Here is an 18,210-nt window from a genome sequence, read left to right on the forward strand (position 1 = left end):
CAGAGGTAGGTTAAAAGTAAAATATTTACCTGCAACGAGTTAAGACTAACGAACTCTTTGCACCATGACTCTGACATCCTCTCTGTCACATTTTCTTTGCGTCAGGTGACATGGTGGCCCTCGAATATTTGGGATCCAGCTTAGGGGCAGTTAATTTGGAAAAATATTTGGTTTGAGTTTCAGTTAGATGGCTCCCAGGAGCTTTGGTGTATATAGTTAAGCTCTTGTTAGCTCTCTTTGTAAAAGAAGGACTTCCGGGAAGTCTCCCATGTCACACATATTCCACGTTGTCACTCATGGGGCACCGCGATGGAAGGGACAGAGCTGGAGACTGCCTCTCAACATGAACCTGTCCTATGGCTCTCAGCACAAGACGTGTGTGGACTGTGGAGGATGGCCATGCTAGGGGACACACTGGATTCTTTTGATTCTCTCTGTAGAAAATAATGTCACCAAAAACATGTGTATGGAGAGGAGAGGGAGAAAAAAGTACTGTCAGATGTATCAGGCGATTCTTGGATTGTGTGATGTTTGTAACAGTGGCAGCTTTTCAGTACAGTAAAACCTGGGATAGCGAGTAACTTGTTCTGTGAGTAGTGTCCCACAAGACGAGCAAACGTTTCTGATAAATTTTAACTTGCTAAATGAACAACGTCTTGCGATACGAGTAGTACGTGATGTTGAACGTCACATGATCACAACTGAGCCAAAGGTTCCTGAAATTCGCTTTGATATACAAGTGCTTTGGATTATAAGCATGTTTCTAGAATGAATTATGTGTACACACCAGAGTTTTACTATATTTGGAATTTAGCTAAATAAATATTCACATTCATATGTAATTTTGAATTCTTATTTTATTTATGTATTTATTTTAAGGTTTATTTATTTTGAGAGAGAGAGAGAGAGAGAGAGAGAGAGAATACAAGTGGGGGGAAGATACAGAGAGGGAGAGACAGAATCCCGAGCAGTCTCTGAGCTGTGAGAGCAGAGCCCGATGTGGGGCTTGATCCCATGGACAGTGAGGTCATGACCTGTGCCAAAATCAAGAGTTGGACACTTAAATGACTGAGGCACCCAGGTGCCCCATTTTGTATTCTTATTTCTTAAAAGTAGGAGCCCTCAACTTTTTAAAACCTTCAGGCCCCACAAAACTTAGATCAAGAAGCATGAATATGTTTGGTAAATAGAGTTCTCTCCGGATGAGCATGCTTACTAAACGTCTCTCAGATCCCTTCCCTTCTCCCCTTCTCCACCGCTGCTCCCTGAATCCAGGCCACCTGACCGCTGGCCCTGTGGGCAGCTGCAGCAGCCTCTAACAAGCCCCCCTGACTGTGTTCTTGCTCCTGGAGGCCATTTCCAAACTGCAGCCAGGAAGATTTTTTTTCTAACATCAAGACCCTTAAATGGATTCCAGGTATTTTAAACCTTTCGCCAGCTTCCTCCATTCTTAGGATTGGTCTAAGTTTCTTAATGAGACTTGAGATGCCCTGCACAGTGTGGCTCAAGCTGGGATCTCCAGACCCGTCTCCTGGCCCTTGAACTCTGCTCAACTTGAACTCTGCAGTCTCCTCCCATCTCAGACTCTACAGTGGGCCAGCCAATCAGTGCCTCCTTGACTGGATCCCCTCTCAGAAGGCCTCGTCTCACTCCTCACCGTGGTTGCTCTAATCCTCCCCAGCACAACTAACTAAACCAGGAATAGAATTCTTTTTTTGCCCAGGGAACAGACAGGATGGGCCAGGATCCCCTCTTTCACATCTTCTCTCTCTGAATTAAGTTAGAGACTGGTCATATCAGTCAGAGTTCAGTGCAGGAAGTTTAAGCAGGAAGGAATTTAACACAGGGAAATGAATGCTTATAAAATCATTAGAAGGCCTGAAAGATCAGATTCCAAGCACTCATAAATGACTCCCAGAATGATACAGAGCTGACTTATCAGTTGAGCTCCTGTATCTAAGGCCAGAGAACAAAGCCGTGAGTTCAAGAATGTATTGCCTAAATTCAGACGATAACTGCCCCCATAACTGCATTCTCCAGGAAGCTATCGATGCAGGAATGCTGTCTCTGGAAAATGTCACATCTGTCTGAACTCACAGGGCAGCAGACACTCCCCAAAGAGCCAGAGAAAATAGCCCCCCCCCTCCCCCCGCATCGTACCTATCCCTATACAGATGCACAGAACTGACATCCAGAGCTGGTTGTAAGAGTCTGGGAACCGACACTGAGTTTTCTCATCTCTAAAATGGGATAATAATAGCACCCATCTCACAGGATTCCTACAAGGATGAAATGAATTAATATACAGAAAGTATTTAGAACAGTATCTGACCTCAGTGATCCTCAGTAAGTCATAGCTGTTATTTGCATCCAAGGGACTCCATAGAAATATAGGGCAATAATAGAAAAAAATGCCGGTTCAAGAGTAAGGTAATATAGATTCTAATGTTGGATTTTTTGTTTATTATGCACACGACTTTGGCCAGTTTGAATCATCCCTCTAGGCTCGGTTTCCTTATCTTGAAGACAGGGAAACATATACTTGCTTTGCCTAAAGCTGCTAATTTTTTCTACCAAGCAGCTAAGCTCACTTCTTTTGGCAATATTCTTGAAATTTTCTTTTGGGACCTGCCAACTAGTTCACACCACCCTTAGCCAAGGGGTAAGCTTGGACCTGCCCGCCATGACAATTAGATGTTCTGTCTTTGGAATGGAAGTCTTCCAAGGTGACACAAGGGACTATACCTGAATTGGAGCAGTCAGTCATTCTCAATGGCAGAACTCCGAAAAGACCATCCATTAGTTCCTACTACCCGTTTCTCTAGAACTTTCCTGATCCTTCCCAAGGCTTTGTTCTCAGTATTCTCTCCCTTCGTTCTTATAAACCACCCCAAAACCAAGCAACAGACTCATTTTTAGCTAATGCTGTCCAGAGTCCAAAATTCCTAACATAAACTCTTTGAAGGGATTTCAGTTACGATAAAATCAGATAAAGTATTTGAAAGCACTTTTAAAACCGTTCGGGTGCCATATAAATATAATTTATTCGCCGATGCAATAGCAACAGTAAGTGTAAAAGAGAATCTGTTTGTTTATCCGTCCAAATCATGCACTCCCTTTCTAAAAAGGACAGAAACAGCATATGACAGTAGACTGTCAATGGATACAGTGGTGATAAGCCAGAAAAGTCCACGTATCTCCAGCCTTTACAACGGCATGACCTGACTCAACATTTCCCAGAGCCATGTACCCAACTGGAGGCCCCTGGTTAGATCTTTAACTTTCAGATGAAAATCTGGGGTCTGGCCTAACTTCCCAGGAGAGAAGGTGAGACAGGAAAGTGCCAAGTAGAAAGGTTTGAAGGTGTATCTACATTTTTCAAGCTCCCTCTTGAGATAATTTACTCTATGAAATGGCAACATTGTCGTCCTTTCCTCCCTGTCGCCCAATAAATGTTCTCTTATCTTTAAAGCCGAGAGAATCAACCTCCGCTCAAGACAGTACGAATTTGCTAGGACAGCGCTTCCTAATTCGTCCTCTACAGAGTTTTGGCGTCGCATCTTCAGATGCGAATAGATGTTCTGAGAAATTAAAAAACGAGGGGGCCCTTTCATTTTCCAGAAAGTTTGAGAAATTGTCTGCATGGTATGCTACTCTTAGGACACCAAAGCTCTAAGAAATATTTTCAGTGTAGACACCAAACCATTTTAATGTAGATTTCTCCCAACGTCCTTAATTTTAGATATTTAATTTTGCCACAAAACAAAACAAAACAAAACAAAACAAAACAAAACAAACATTACCTTGTAGGAGGACACAGCTTGGAAAATCTGCGTTGAGATATTGGTGGGAGTGGGGTGGCTTTGCTCGCAGAAGGCTGGAACCTGAATTTGCTTCTCTCTGCTGCCCCCTACTGATAGATAGAGGGAAGAGTGGGTTTCTGCTGCAAGGGCTGAGGAGATTGAGAGAGCACCCCACCAATTATGAAGTTGTGCTTTGTCAACCTTGTGGTTTCTGTGGGTCCAATTAGCTGTTTGTTCCTGCTGCATCTATGCCTTCCCAGGTGTCCTTGGGCCCTGGACTGAAGGCAATACGGGCAATCATTCAAAAACTCATTTATCCATCCGTACAAATGTTTGTGTGCTTACTAAAACAGCAGTGACAAACCAGTGCAAAGCGATGGGGATAGAACCATGAACGACGCGCTCCTGTGGACGAACCAGAGACTTTTCCCAACTGTGTGATTATATTCATTGCACCTGGACCTGGCCTTCCTTTGGACTCTAACATCCTTCCTTGCTCTCTGTGAATCTCAAAGACTGAAACTGCTGATCGAGACTTCTTTCTTCTTATCAAATACAACAGCCATCTTTTCAGTTTTCCAGATCCTGGATATTATTTAGTAGGGACATTTTAATGTTTAGTCATAAATGCCCACCTTAGGCTTATATCATTTTTGCTGCCTCCACAACTCTTTATTCTGTTTTGTGCTGAGATTTGAGGCAGGACCTGGGTCACAGAGTCTACCTGAAGCTACCCTGGGTGTGGAAGGGTATTCACTTTGGGAAGAAATCCGAATCGAGTCCTTAAGGTATAAAAGTGTCATCATTTTCAGCATGGCTCACAACAAATGGAACACTAAAAAATATCTCCAGAAAGAAAAAATAAAGGAACACTGATGAGGCGGTTTCCAGCCCTTCCATCTCTTTCCTGGCTACCTCTATCCTCATAGAAACTTCTAAGTGACAGTGAAGAGCTTCCTGGCAAACTCCAGTTTTGCCCCACTGCAGAGCCTCACAGAGTAGCCCAGACCTTCTGAGACACTTTGTCATTTCAGTCTCATTACTGTATGGTATTTATGTCATTCGTTGCCTGAAAGAAAACAGTTGTATCTTATTGTTCTAGAAACTTTTGCCAGACAGGTGCAAGCAGCATCTTTATCTGTCCTTGGAAAAAAGTGGAAGACCTAGGATGCGTCTATTTTGAGGGGAGAACAGCAGTGGGACTGCCCACGCCAGACCCTGTCCCCAGCACCAAAATCACCAGCAACCAGAGATCGGATTCTCTCCAAAACTCCACCCTATCAAAACTCATCTTGAATCTTTCCACAACCCCCACAGTCTACCTAACCTACTCAAGGGTCTTTATTGGATAATAATTGGATCTCATGCAAACTGTACTTTTCTCTTCTCCAAATGGTCCCTTTAAGCAGACATTTGAGAATGAAAGAAAAGAAACTCAGGTTTGAAGATCTACGTGTCTAAGAAACATGATGAAATTGAATTAGCAAATATGTTAGTTCAAAGAGTGAGTACCTTTCAGAAGCAGAGGCCTTTATTGATTTATTTCCAGAAGACAAAGAGATTGGCACCTTTTCTAGAAGATTCTACCCACAGTCTAACTTTTCTCGGGCTCAGGAGAGATCTGTTCTGATGCACAATCATTACTGAGTAATTACGCTGAGACCTGACCATTTCTTCTTTTCAGCTTTATAATGACATCACCCACCATGTAGAGACCAAAAGCGACCTCAGGTTATCAAGTTCAGTGTTCCCTTTTGGCAAGTAGAGAAATTGAGGCCTTAAATAATTAAGTAATTAACCATGTTGCAACCTACTCCTTTTAGTTTATAAAGGAAGCTGTTAATTATTATATGGTAGAATTATTAACTTCATGCCGTCTTTGATCTTGAAAACTATCAAAAAACATTAGTTACCTCCAAATCACCTTGGCTGCCGAGCCTAATGTGGGGATGCTATGCCATGGGCCCTGCAGATACAACTCTTCCCTTGTCTCACCTCTGGGAAAGGACTGACAAGGAAAGAGTCTTGCCCAAGGTCAAGGGACAGGTGAGGAACAAGACAGAGATTAACATCAAGCCCTAGTAAATAGAACTTTCTCTGTCCTTATTCTCTCGGGTGCTTTTTTTCTCTTTCCTTCTCTACATGCCAAAACATTTCAACACCACGGAGGACAATCGGATATCTAAAGAATGGCCAAATTTTCAGTGGTTAGGGAATTAGACGGTGAGTGAAGTTTTTGATGAATAGTCTGAGAGAGATGTTACTTTAGTCACCGCTGTAATATGCATTACTTACTTCCCTGCCTGAGTTACCATAGGGTAGGAACCAGATGGAAAATTTTCTGGATTATTCTGGGTAATGACTATATTCAGTTGTCATGCAATGATGTCCTGAAGAGTAACTAGTGTGAGAAATAAAAAGCCAACGTAACTCCTTCACTCAATTGCTTCTGGCTTGTGGGCCCTCAAACATTTTTGCTCAAGTATGCCACGAAAGTATTTGAAAAACTCTTGAGAAATTCTGTACCTCTTCATGCATTTTTAAGCTGACATCTGAATGTTTTACCATAAATTTAAATAGTTGCAAAGTCTGTATTTTCCAGGGTACTGCATAATATATATATATATATATATATATATATATATATATATATATATATATTCTTTGGATGTATTAATTAAAAGCAAAGAACTATAAAGATTCAAACTGTGGCTAACATCTGTCACACTTCACGATAGGCCTGAGTGTCAAACCATACAGTCAAATAATACTTATTTTCCACCAGGAAATATTGAAACTCATTTTTAAGTTCAAATAGCCACACTGATGTGCATCTTCCTATGATGGCCTTCTCATTTCTGAATTTTTATTCTAAAATAGATTGATGATAGATGGAAAGAAAGAAAGACCTTTGCCACGAGTTGGGACTTGAGACCTGAAGTTTTCAGGAGGAACAGGAAGGCCCAATACCCATCTCCCAATGAAGACGTTGTTAAAAAGCAGCAAGGGTTGTCAAGTCATGACAAGACATGGAGGAACCCTAAAATCACTAAGTGGAGAAAGCCATATAAAAAGGCTTCATTCTGTATGATTTCAACCATAGGACACTCTAGAAGAGGGAATGTGGTGGAGACAGTCAGAATGATCAGTGGTTGCCAGGGGCCGAGAGGAGAGGGGATGAACAGGTGGAGCAAAGAGGAATTTTAAGACAGTGAAACGGCTCTGTATGATAATCTAATGATCGATACGTGTTGTTATACATTTGTCAAAATCTATAGAGTGTATAACATAAAGAATGAATCCTAATGTACATTATGGACTGTGGGGGATAATAATGAGTCACTGTAGATTTATCAGTTGTAACAAATGTACCATTCTAGTGGGGGATGTTGATAGTAAGGCCAGGGGGAATATAGGAAATCTTTATACCTCTGTTCAATTTTGCTGTGAACCTAAACTGACTCTAAAAAATAAAGTCTTTAGGGGCATCTGGGTGGCCCAGTTGGTTAAGTGTCTGACTTCGGCTCAGTTCATGATCTTACAGTTCGCGAGTTCGAGCCCCGCATCGGGCTCTGTGCTGATGGCTCGGAGCCTGGATCCTGCTTCGGATTCTGTGTCTCCCTCTCTCTCTGCCCCTCCCTTGCTCAAGCTCTGTCTCTCTCTCAAAAATAAATAAACATTAAAAAAAATTTTGTAGATAAAGTCTTTTTAAAAAAGCAAGTGGACTAGATTTGACCAAGCTCAGCCTGAACTGGTCCTTGGGTGTCTGGCAGGTGCTGTGACACCAGACTAAATCACTCTGGCCTGGAGAACTGTGCCAACACTGGTTGGCTATGCATGGATACCGTGGTCTTGCCAGGGTCAAAGATGGCCAACCCCTCTGAATTGGGGATGCAATTCCAGGAAGCAAGTGGAAATTTCCACAGTCACCCTGAGAAGGAGCAGCTCTAGAAACCAAATATGAGAATTCTGGGTCTGGGATGAGATTGGGCTGGGAGGGAGGGTAAAGTTCTTTCTTTGGGGCTTTCAGGAAGAAGGGTCCAGGATGAGAGGCAAGGATGTGCCTGGGGAACCCCCGCTGAAGGCCCAGCAGGGAGAGTGTTGGCTCCCGAACCCAGAGGCAGCACATGTATGGCAGCAAAATTGACATTAGGCCATCCTTGAGCCCCTGAGCTGTTAGTCTTTGTGCCTACATGGTCTACAGATTTGGCAAAAGATGGTGGCCAGTCTTAGCTGCTTTGTCAGAAGTTGAGGCAATTGTCTGTGCACATACTTAGGACAGAGGCAGAGAGACGGGAGCAGTCTTTTCTCCTTCTTTATAAATTCTGCTTGCTGGGCAGCCTGCTGAGTTTCTGGAAGACCTAACAGGCTGTGGCTCTTCACCCCCTCTTTTCCCGTATCTCACCTCTCTACACCTCCACTCCCCACTTAGAACCTAGGAAGGAACTCCAGGCTAAAGGAAAATGGGTCCCCAAAAAACATTTATATGCTTTAATAGCCTCTGTGCCTGAGGAAGGAAGGCGTGACTCCACCTCTCTCTTGGTGAGTAATGTGCATGGACTTGTGATCTCTCTTTTGAGTAGCTGATGCCATTTTTGGGTGCTTATTTCTGAGTTTGAGCCCTCATGAGTGGGTGATGACACCAGATACGTGGGATCCAAGTATATCTGGAGATAGAAACTACAAATCTAAAGATTCATCCAAGAGCAAATTATTCCCCCATCAACTTTCAAATATTGCATGAATTCTAAGAACACCTCAGTGTATTCCGATCTGGCCATGCCACATGAGTTACAGGCTAAGCTGTTGGGATTTAGGGCAGGGTGGGGGGTGGGGGTGGGGAAGCCCCTTGTTTTCAGTCAGAAAATAAGTTGCTGTAGCTACCAGTCTAAGAGAAGTGGGGATATTAACTAGATGGGCTGACAGTAACGGGTGTCCAAGGCCAGAAATGGTATCACTTGATGAAATATCCCAGGAGCATTAGATTCCTAGGGTTGCTGTAACAAAGTATCATACCCTGAAGGGTAATGAAAATTTGTTGTCTCATAGTTCAAGAGGCTAGAAGTCTAAGAAGAAGGCATCAGTAGGACCACACTCTCTTCGAAGTACTAGGAAAATCTCTGTTCAGACCTCTCTGCCAGCTTTGGGTCATTTCTTGGCACGTGGTAACATGATTCTGGTCCTCACGTGGTGGTCTCCCTGTGTGCGTCCATCTCCTTGTGGAAAGAAGACGGAAGTCATATTGGATTAGGAACCCACCCTACTCCAATGTGGCTTCTTCTTAACTAACTACATCTGTGAAGACTATTTCCAATAAGGTCACTTTCTGAGGTCCTGGGGGGTTAGGATTTCAATATATTAATTGTGGTAGGGGGAGCACAACAGAAACTCTGCTCCGAGAACTCTTTCTTCAGATGTTGCATTAAAATGTCTAAGAAGTCGGGGCACCTGGGTGGCTCGGTCAGTTAAGCATGGGGCTCTTGATTTAGGCTCAGATTATGATCTCGTGGTTCATGATTTTGAGCCCCACGACAGTTGTGCGCAAGCTCTTGCTCTCTCTCTCTCTTTCTCTCTAAAAAGAAATAAATAAACTTAAAGGGGGAAAAAAAACCCCAAAATGTCTAAGAATTTTGGAAGAGGATTTAGTGTCCACTAAAAACCAGAGGACAACCTGAGTCAGTTTCCTAAACACCCCCGTGAAGGCTGTTGGAAAGGCTGGGGTCTGTATGTGCACTGAGATTAGAGTTTCTGGTACAGAAAGCTTAGACATCTGTTGCTTGGAATCTGCTTGTTTAAAACAGGGCATGTACAAAGCACAGTGCCTCACCTTGCTGCATACAGCCTCAGCCTCCCTAGACCCTGTATACCCCCTCTCTCACCCCAACTGCTCTCCTATGCACTGAAATAGGTGAAGGAAAGGGGAGAGATGAGGAGTGAGGAAGCCGTTGCCCACTTATATAAGTGTAGGAACAAGGCATGGATAGGTTGACGTTAGTGGCCCATATCTTGCGTGTTGTGATAGATGGAAGTTCGCCAGAGCAACAAAAGCCCTGACTTCCCTGGGCAGGCTTTGGGAAACATGGTGTGGGCACCCTTTTAGGGAGCTGGGTGCTGAGGCATCCTACAGAGAGTACCCTCTGGTCTAGTATGCCGTCAAAGAGATATGGCTCTTACTTGGTCCTTGAGACAGTGGCTTGGAACCCAAGTAATGCGACTAAAACATGGACTAGGCCCCAGTGGCTCCAGGGGAGACAAGGAGCCCTCCTTAGCCTTAGGGTGGGAAGATCCAAGCGAGTCATTGAGGATTTAGGGAAGCCCAATGGGCTTTTGTTTGCTTTTCTTACAGTGGACTATACTCAGGCATGAATGGGCAGCTGATAAAAGGAAACTAGCTATGTTTATGGCAACTGTGGGGAATCTGGGAGGGAGCAGGAAGTGGAGACGTTGCAAACAATACGAAATTAGGCTCGGCTGGCTTCTTTAGTTTTCCCTTTTACTCCACACTACAGAGGTCCTGAAAATGGGGAAAAGAATAGTGAGGAAGAAGAGGGCACAACCCCCAGTTAGGAGACCAGATCTGGTTTTGTCAAAAATTGACTCTCTTCGTCTCTTGTTGCCAATAAGCCAAACATCACTCCCCCAAACGTGAGGTTTACTAGGGATTTCAGAACCTAAGAAAATTCTAGACCTCAGGCACATAATGGGTTGAGGAATTGCTTCTTGGTCCACTTGCCGGGAACCCAGATGGATATGGGAAAGATCCCTCACCAACTGATAAGCTGCTTCAGGTCAGGGAGCTAACAGCCTGGGAAACCTAGATCTGGTCTTCTTGGGGGAACCACAGGGTAGGGAAATGTTTTTTTTCAGGGACTCCAAGATTATGTGGGGAGATGGGAGGCAGAGAAATGATATAAGATCATTTTTTGAAAATATCAGTTTGTGTTTTGGTCTTGCTGCTAGAGTGTGTTAACTCCCCCATCCCAGAAGATGCCAGGCCTTTGTGTTCCCAGCCAGCCTGAGTGCTTTTGTGTGGCACTCCAGGAAGTAGCGGTTGCCAGGCACCCAGAAGACTCCCGCCCCCCCCCCCCCCCTTCCTGGCTTTTGTTTTGCCTAGGTCTGGGCTGCTGGAAGCAAATTATGCTGCCTAAAAGGGAAATCAAGAGAAGTGAGTAGTCAGGATTGAAAAGACTCAAGCAACTGTAGGCGAGGACTACTTTTCCAGAGCTCCCTTCCAGAACTGGAAAGGAAATGGGGGCTTTTGTGATTTCCACACCTAGAGAAGCAACATCACCCCGTCCTAATACATCCACACTGTCTTGAGAATTTTAGAACAGGGCTGTCAGAAGTTCAGAGGTTTGCCAAGAGATGGCTCCGCCCCTCCCTACCAAGGGCTCTTGGAAAATAGAGATGGCCCCAAGTTGTCCTTCTCATACACACAGGATGATGAACAGAGTGCAGAATGGATTTCATTTCTCACTGGGTCCTTCACTTAGACAAACCTGTCAGTCCCAGTCTCTTTTCCCAATTCATTGTAACTATTTTTAATTCTTCGATTGGATTTTTCCATAGGCCTCCAATTCTCACTATAGCATCTTCCAACTTCTAAAACTATACTTATTTCTACATTCTCAATATTTATAGTATTATGTTTATAGTGTCTCCAACTGTAATTAATTTATTCATGCTTTGTAGATTGTTTTTAATAACTGGTATTCCTCATAACCACATTTATAACAGGATACTTAGGGATACATTATTTACCATGGAACTAATTGAAGTAATGTGGTGGGATAAATACAGAAATGTACCAATGTGTCATTAAAAGCTGTGATGCTAAAAGGAAAAAAAAAAATATGTCCAAATGTTAAAACCAAATAATTTACTTTCTTACACTCTGTCAATTCTTTAAAATTACACCACATTGGGGTACCTGGGTGGCTCAGTCGGTTAAGCGTCCGACTTTGGCTCAGGTCACGATCTCACGGTCCGTGAGTTCGAGCCCCGCGTCGGGCTCTGTGCTGGCAGCTCAGAGCCTGGAGCCTGCTTCAGATTCTGTGTCTCCCTCTCTCTCTGACCCTCCCCCATTCATGCTCTGTCTCTCCCTGTCTCAAAAATAAATAAAAACATTAAAAAAAATTAAAAATAAATAAATAAAATTACACCACATTTTTTTACTGCTTCATGTTTGAACCTTGATTTTCCTGCAGATGTTTGTTCTTCTTTTAGTTTCTAATTGCCTTTGTATTTTCCAAAAAGAAACATATATATTTTTCACTGAGGTCGTCTAGCTTCTTAAAGATGTTCGTCAAGGTGAATTCACTGACCTTCTTCGACTTCCTGTTTTAATTTGAACAGATTGCTTTTCAGGGCTGCTGCATAATCTTCATCATGGGTTGGTCTCCTCTCCCTTGACCTCATACTTTTTTTTTTTTCTTGCATTCACTTTAAGTTTTCCTAAAGTAAATTCTCAATTTTTTTCCCCAAAGGGTAAATAGTAGAAAACCATTTGTGCTATGTATGTCTGGAAAAACCTTTGTTTTGTCTTTATGTCGGAGTAATGGTGTGGGTTGGTATATAATTTTAGGTTAAAATAATGCTTCCTCAGAACTTTGAAGGCGTCCAGCATATAGGTTGCTCACCTAATTTTCACTCCATTTAGAGAAACCGTGGTATACTTCTCCCTCTCTCAAAACCTCCTAAGCTGGATTTCTGAAATTTCATATCTTGGTATGAATCTTTTTTTTTCCTCCACATCTATTAATCCCTCTGAGTAGTTTTCAATAAGAGTTTTAATTTTATTTTTTTATTTTTTTAATGTTTATTTATTTTTGAGAGAGAGAGACAGAGTGCGAGCAGGGGAGGGGCAGAGAGAGAGGGAGACACAGAACCTGAAGCAGGCTCCAGGCTCTGAGCTGTCAGCACAGAGTCCGATGCGGGGCTCAAACTCATGAACTGTGAGATCATAACCTGAACCCAAGTCAGAGACTTAACCTAGTGAGCCACCCAGGTGCCCCCAGAGTTTTAATTTCTTAAATATTTTATTTATTTTATATTTTAGAAATTCTTATATTACATAAGGTATTACATCTTCCTTTTATTTTGTCTATTTTTTACTTCTAGAACTCCCATTGACCAGACTTTGGGTTGATTTCTCATGCTACAAACTCAGTAGTTTAAAACAAAACACATTTACTATCTCATGGTTTCTATGGGTCAGGAGTCTAAGCACAGTCCAGCTGAGTCCTCTGCTCTGGGTCTCAAAAGACCTCAATCAAGACATCAACTAGGTTGTAGGCTCATCTGGAGGCTTGACTGGGGAAGAATCTCCTTCCAAGCTTGGCAGAATTTATTTCCTTACAGCGATAAGACTGAGGGCCCCAGCTTATTGGGGGCTTTGGGATAGAGGCTTCCCTCAGCTCCCCAAGGCCACCTGAAATACTTGCCACATAGCCCCCAACATGGCTATTCTCTTTTTCAAAGCCAGCTGGGGAGAGAGAATCCCTGGCATTAGTCTGTTGGCAAGAAAGGAGCTTGTATAACGTAATGTGGCCACAGCAGTGACATTTCATTACTTTTGCCTATAGTCAGTTCACTAAAAGAAATTCATATGTCCAGCCCACACTCAAGGGGAGAGAACTATTCCAGAATGTGAACACCAGGAGGTGGAGATCATGGAGAAGCCATCCTCGCATCTGTCCTCTGCATCCCATGGCTTTTAATCACCCCTCACCTGCCTTTTCCTCCCTCTGCCGTGTTTATTTTCCAATGCTTTTCATTTTTTTAATCTATGCTCTGGAAGATTTACTCTCCTTTGTTTGCCTCTTCTTCCCGAGAATAAGAGGCCCATGAAAGAGGGGGAAAAAAAAATCACAACAGTGTCACGTTCTGGATGGCTAGTGAAAGATACGATTCAAAGAGGAGGGAGTGGTCCACAATGTTAAAATTACGTTTTCTTTGCTAATGAGTCGGGAAAGATGAGGACTGATAACTTCCCTATTGGATTTGGCCACATGGGATCATTGTGACTTGGCGGTTTTGGTGGAATGATGAGGGTGGAAGCCATTTGGAGTGGGTTCAAAAGAAAATGGGAGGCAAAGAACTAGAGTAGAAACTAGACAGCTCCTTGGAGGAGTTTTGTGGGGTTTTTCGTTTTTAAAGTTTCTCCCCAACTCTATTGCAAAATAATTGATATACTGGAGGAATTTCTCTGTTAAGAGAAACTGAGAAAATGGGGCAGGAGTTGGATAAGGATGCAGGATTGAGAGAGAGTATTTAACATGTAAGAAGTTATTACGTGTTTATATGCCGATGGCAATAATCTAGGAGAATGGGGAGGGGGGGAGGAAGGGATACAGGAGAGAAAGGGAACAATAGCTAGAACAATACTTTTTAATAGATAAAGGACAACGGGATCCTTTGCACAAGTGGACAGATTGGCCCTTGAGAGCAGTGTAGACAGTTTATTGTTGTAAAAGGAAGAATTCCCCCCCTCCCCCAGGCAAGGGAAAGGTTAATAGAAATGTGACCTCCTCCTGAGGGGACGCGGCAACTGGATGGTTGACCTTGACCAGACCTCCTTATAAATATGTTAATGATGTTTACTGTTAGATGGAGACACACACATGCACCTACACACACAGAAAGAGAGCTGCCAGGTGTCAAAGTAGTCAATTAAGACAAGCTAGGGTTGTGTAGCAACCCACATTACTCCTTCAACATGAAGGCATTTTCACACATGCGTGTCTCAGATTTTTTACCATTCACCCTTCTGAAAAAAGAACATTGACGCAATACTTCAGCAAAACTTACAGTGAATTCAAGAAAGCAAGCAAGCATCAGGTCCATACTGCTTATTGTAAATAAGCCTGGAACTTATGGACTTAGGCAGCCTGATGGTCTGGGGGCGCAGACAATATCCTTTTCCACATTGTTCAGAAACCAGTTGTTGATCTGAAAACAATGCATTCTAATGATGGAGAAAGAGACTTTTTTTTTTAAAGCTGAGTCTGACAGATTGGGGCTCCTCCTGAAAGACATGCCACATCTATTTCTAGTTCTTGCCCATCGTCTTCCAATTATCAGCAAAGTTTGGTGCTGGGTGAGATCTATTATTCAAGTGAGTTTGCTTTGACAATTCAACCCTTCTCCTCTGAAGGCAGGTAGGTAGGCAGATGCTCCTGTGGGCGTGTGGTGGGCACAATATCTTTTCTGACTTTTTTTTTTTTTTCTTTTGGGTTTCCTGGGTAAACTTTGATTTCTCCAGAATTAGTCATTCTGTTTATTCCTCTTGGTCCTTCTCTTGATGACTAATGTGGGAAATCGCTCTTGGTCGCCTGGCAACAAGCTGGTAAAAATGGTGGTTCACGCCTCTCAGGGGCAGAGCCTGAAATTTCCTCTGTAATCAAGTGCCTTCCCTGGGAGGACTGGTACCCAAATTTCACAGTAGTGGGCACCCTCAAGTTCTCCAGATGTGGCCAAGTGGCATTTCGCAGAAGGTTCCTAAATAATTGGCACCTAAGCTCAGACTTTTTCGTATGCTGGGCCAGAATCTTTCTTTTTCTCCTCCAAGATCAGTGTCACGCTCTTGGATGAGAGCAAGAGTGACAGGAATCGCGGTGTTCGTGGTCGCGACCAGCCCCGCCATGTGTTCAGCTGCTTCAAGGTCAAGCATGCCTCTCGTAGGGTGCCAGAAGCCAGGGTCCTCTCAGCGTCCACCATTAATAGCCTCTGGTGTTTGCCCAGATCTCTGTGGGGATGGTCTGGTGATCCTTGGCTGTCCTTTCTTATTTTTGCATAAAGGGCTAGACTGATTAATGGAGGAGCTTGGCATGGTTTCCAAAGCTATTGCGTAGTTCTGTTCTCCCAATGAGAATCTTTCTCAAACCAGCATCCTGTCATGGGGGGAAGGGTGCGCGAGCATCTGCGCATTCACTGAATAAGGGGGTTTACTTCCGGGCGGAAGCCCTACACGGAATACATGGGCTAATTCTGTCAACAAAAAAGCTAAGGCTTTACTTCAACTTGCCGGCGTCCACTCTTGGAGCCCTAAACTCGGCGTCACAGATCACTCTCTTTAGCTACCACATCTCTGTGACTTTCTTCCCCTCGGGCTAAAGACAGCAGCCAGTTTCTTGTCAAGTGTGAGGTGAAGTATGATAGATGGGAAGACAGCCACCAGCTCTACTGTTCTGGAGAAAGCCTTCCAATAAACACAGGTCTTTTACTCCTGCTTGGAACCTGGTGATGCTAAGCTTTGCACCACCTTGGAGCTTGCAAAGAACAGCTGTCACCTCTACTGAAGCCTTCTCCCAGGGATGCTTAGAAAGTACCCCCGATCTTCTTTCCATTTTCCAGAAATCAGTCAGAATCACCAGTCCACTCATTGCCTGTTGTGGTTGTTTTCCCTGTGTTTCTTACGTGTAACACATTTATTCACACAAACTTTTTTTTTTTAATGTTTATTAATTTTTGAGAGAGAAAGAGAGAGAGAGAGAGGAAGAGAGCATGAGCAGGGGAGGGGTAGAGAGAGAGAGAGAGAGGGAGGCAGAGAATCCCAAAGCAGGCTCCCCACTGTCAACACAGAGTCTGATGTGGAGCTCAAATTCATGAACTGTGAGATCATGACCCGAGCCAAAATCAAGAGTCAGATGTTTAACCGGCTGAATCACCCAGGCGCCCCTATTCATCCAGAAACCTAAACGCTTTATTTTAAAGAATCTGGGTATGAATTGACAGGCTACTATGAAGCCTGCCTTTTGTGTTTGCATAGGATGTTAAAATAGGACGCTTTTGCCCTCAATTTTGGCTATAGGTTCAAAAAGTTGAGTAGCGAATAATAGGTGGCAAATGTTCCCACCTTCCTAAGTGACATACTGCACCTCCGATGCAGGGCTAGCAAAGTTGCAGATCAAAAGCTGTTTCCATGACCCTCCCATCCTAACATTCATTAAAGGGTATTCGAAATGGAGGTTGAAGAGAGAGTTTCTTTGAAAAGATGTGGGTAAGCTGAGGCTCCTTCCCTCTCCCAAGCAGGCTCTCTTCTCCTTGGAGAAGGGAAAGGGCTGCCTCTTCTTTACTCAAGCTGGTGACAAGGGTTTCAAAGGCATACTTGGAAAGCTTGATGGGTGTTTCAGAGTTTAGGAATTGATTTGAGCCATACTTATGAAGCCAAAGCTAAAGGGCTAAGCTGAAGCCACCTGTGGAGACAGGAAAAGACAACGGGCTGTGCTGGGCAGGTGGTACATTCAAGGATACATGGGCATACCATGGACCAAGTGGAGAGTGGAAACTGATCCTGGATGCATCCGGAAGGAGCCCTACACAGAAGAGCCGCCAAGTGAAGTAATCCCATCAGTATCAGCTCAAGGGAACACACTGACTCTGGTGCTAAGGGTAGGGGTTGTCACCACAGATCAGTTAGGGAGTGTGTCACTCATGTCAGGGGCTACGAAATGTGGCGTCTCATAAAAGGCCTCTGGAGACCCCATTGGAGCACTAAAACAAAAATATCAACTTGGAATGTCCATAGCCCATCTTGAGTTAGAGCCCCAGATCAGCCAGCAGAAGGGAGAAAGTAGCTCAAGGAAATAGAAAGGAAACTGACCAGGTCTCTCTTCTCATTGCAGGTTTCCCCCCTGAAGGCAGCCTGGGCTAGGTGAGAAGGAAGCCTTTACTCAATAAAGTTTGGAGTTTTTACAACACATGGAACTAGATATATTGATGATTGAAATAAAGCTGTTACTGTGACTAGAAGTAACTGGAGGTCTTTTTTATTTTATTTATTTATTTTTTGTTAGAGAGAGGGGGCACAAGTGAGCGAGGGCAGAGAGAGACAGAGGGAAAGAGAGAGAATCCCATAAGAGGGGAGAGACAGAGAATGAGAGAGAGAGAGAAAGCAGGGCTCAGACTCACAAACCACGAAATCATAGCCTGAGTTGTGACTTGCCTTAGATTTTATCCAACAGGCAGAGAAGAAATAGTCTTATAGGACAGGTTGGTAAGGGCAATCAAGAGAAAGAATAAAGTTTGTTTTTTCTGCTGGCACCCCATGAAAATTACATTTCCATTCTGCTCACTCAGATCCAACTTTCAAATGTATCTTTTCAGGAAAAATGAAATTGGAATCAGAGGTAGCAGTTTAGGTGAAAGGAAACAGCTTGTGCACTGTCAAAACATCAAAAAGTGAAAACATTCATTCGTTATTAATTCATTAAAAATAAATTGTGCACCATGACCTGAGCTGGGCATGTGGGTTACAAATGTGTCAGAGCGAGCCCACACATTTCTTAATCTGGTGGGAGAGCCAGACATGTAAACAAATCGTGGCACCATGGAACATCATACTACAGACGTAGACGTATAATTATATGGAAGCCTCTTCCTATCTCATTCTGCTCATTTGCATTTC

Source organism: Panthera leo, chromosome B2 (assembly GCF_018350215.1).
Source record: "Panthera leo isolate Ple1 chromosome B2, P.leo_Ple1_pat1.1, whole genome shotgun sequence".
NCBI classification, from domain to species: Eukaryota; Metazoa; Chordata; class Mammalia; order Carnivora; family Felidae; genus Panthera; species Panthera leo.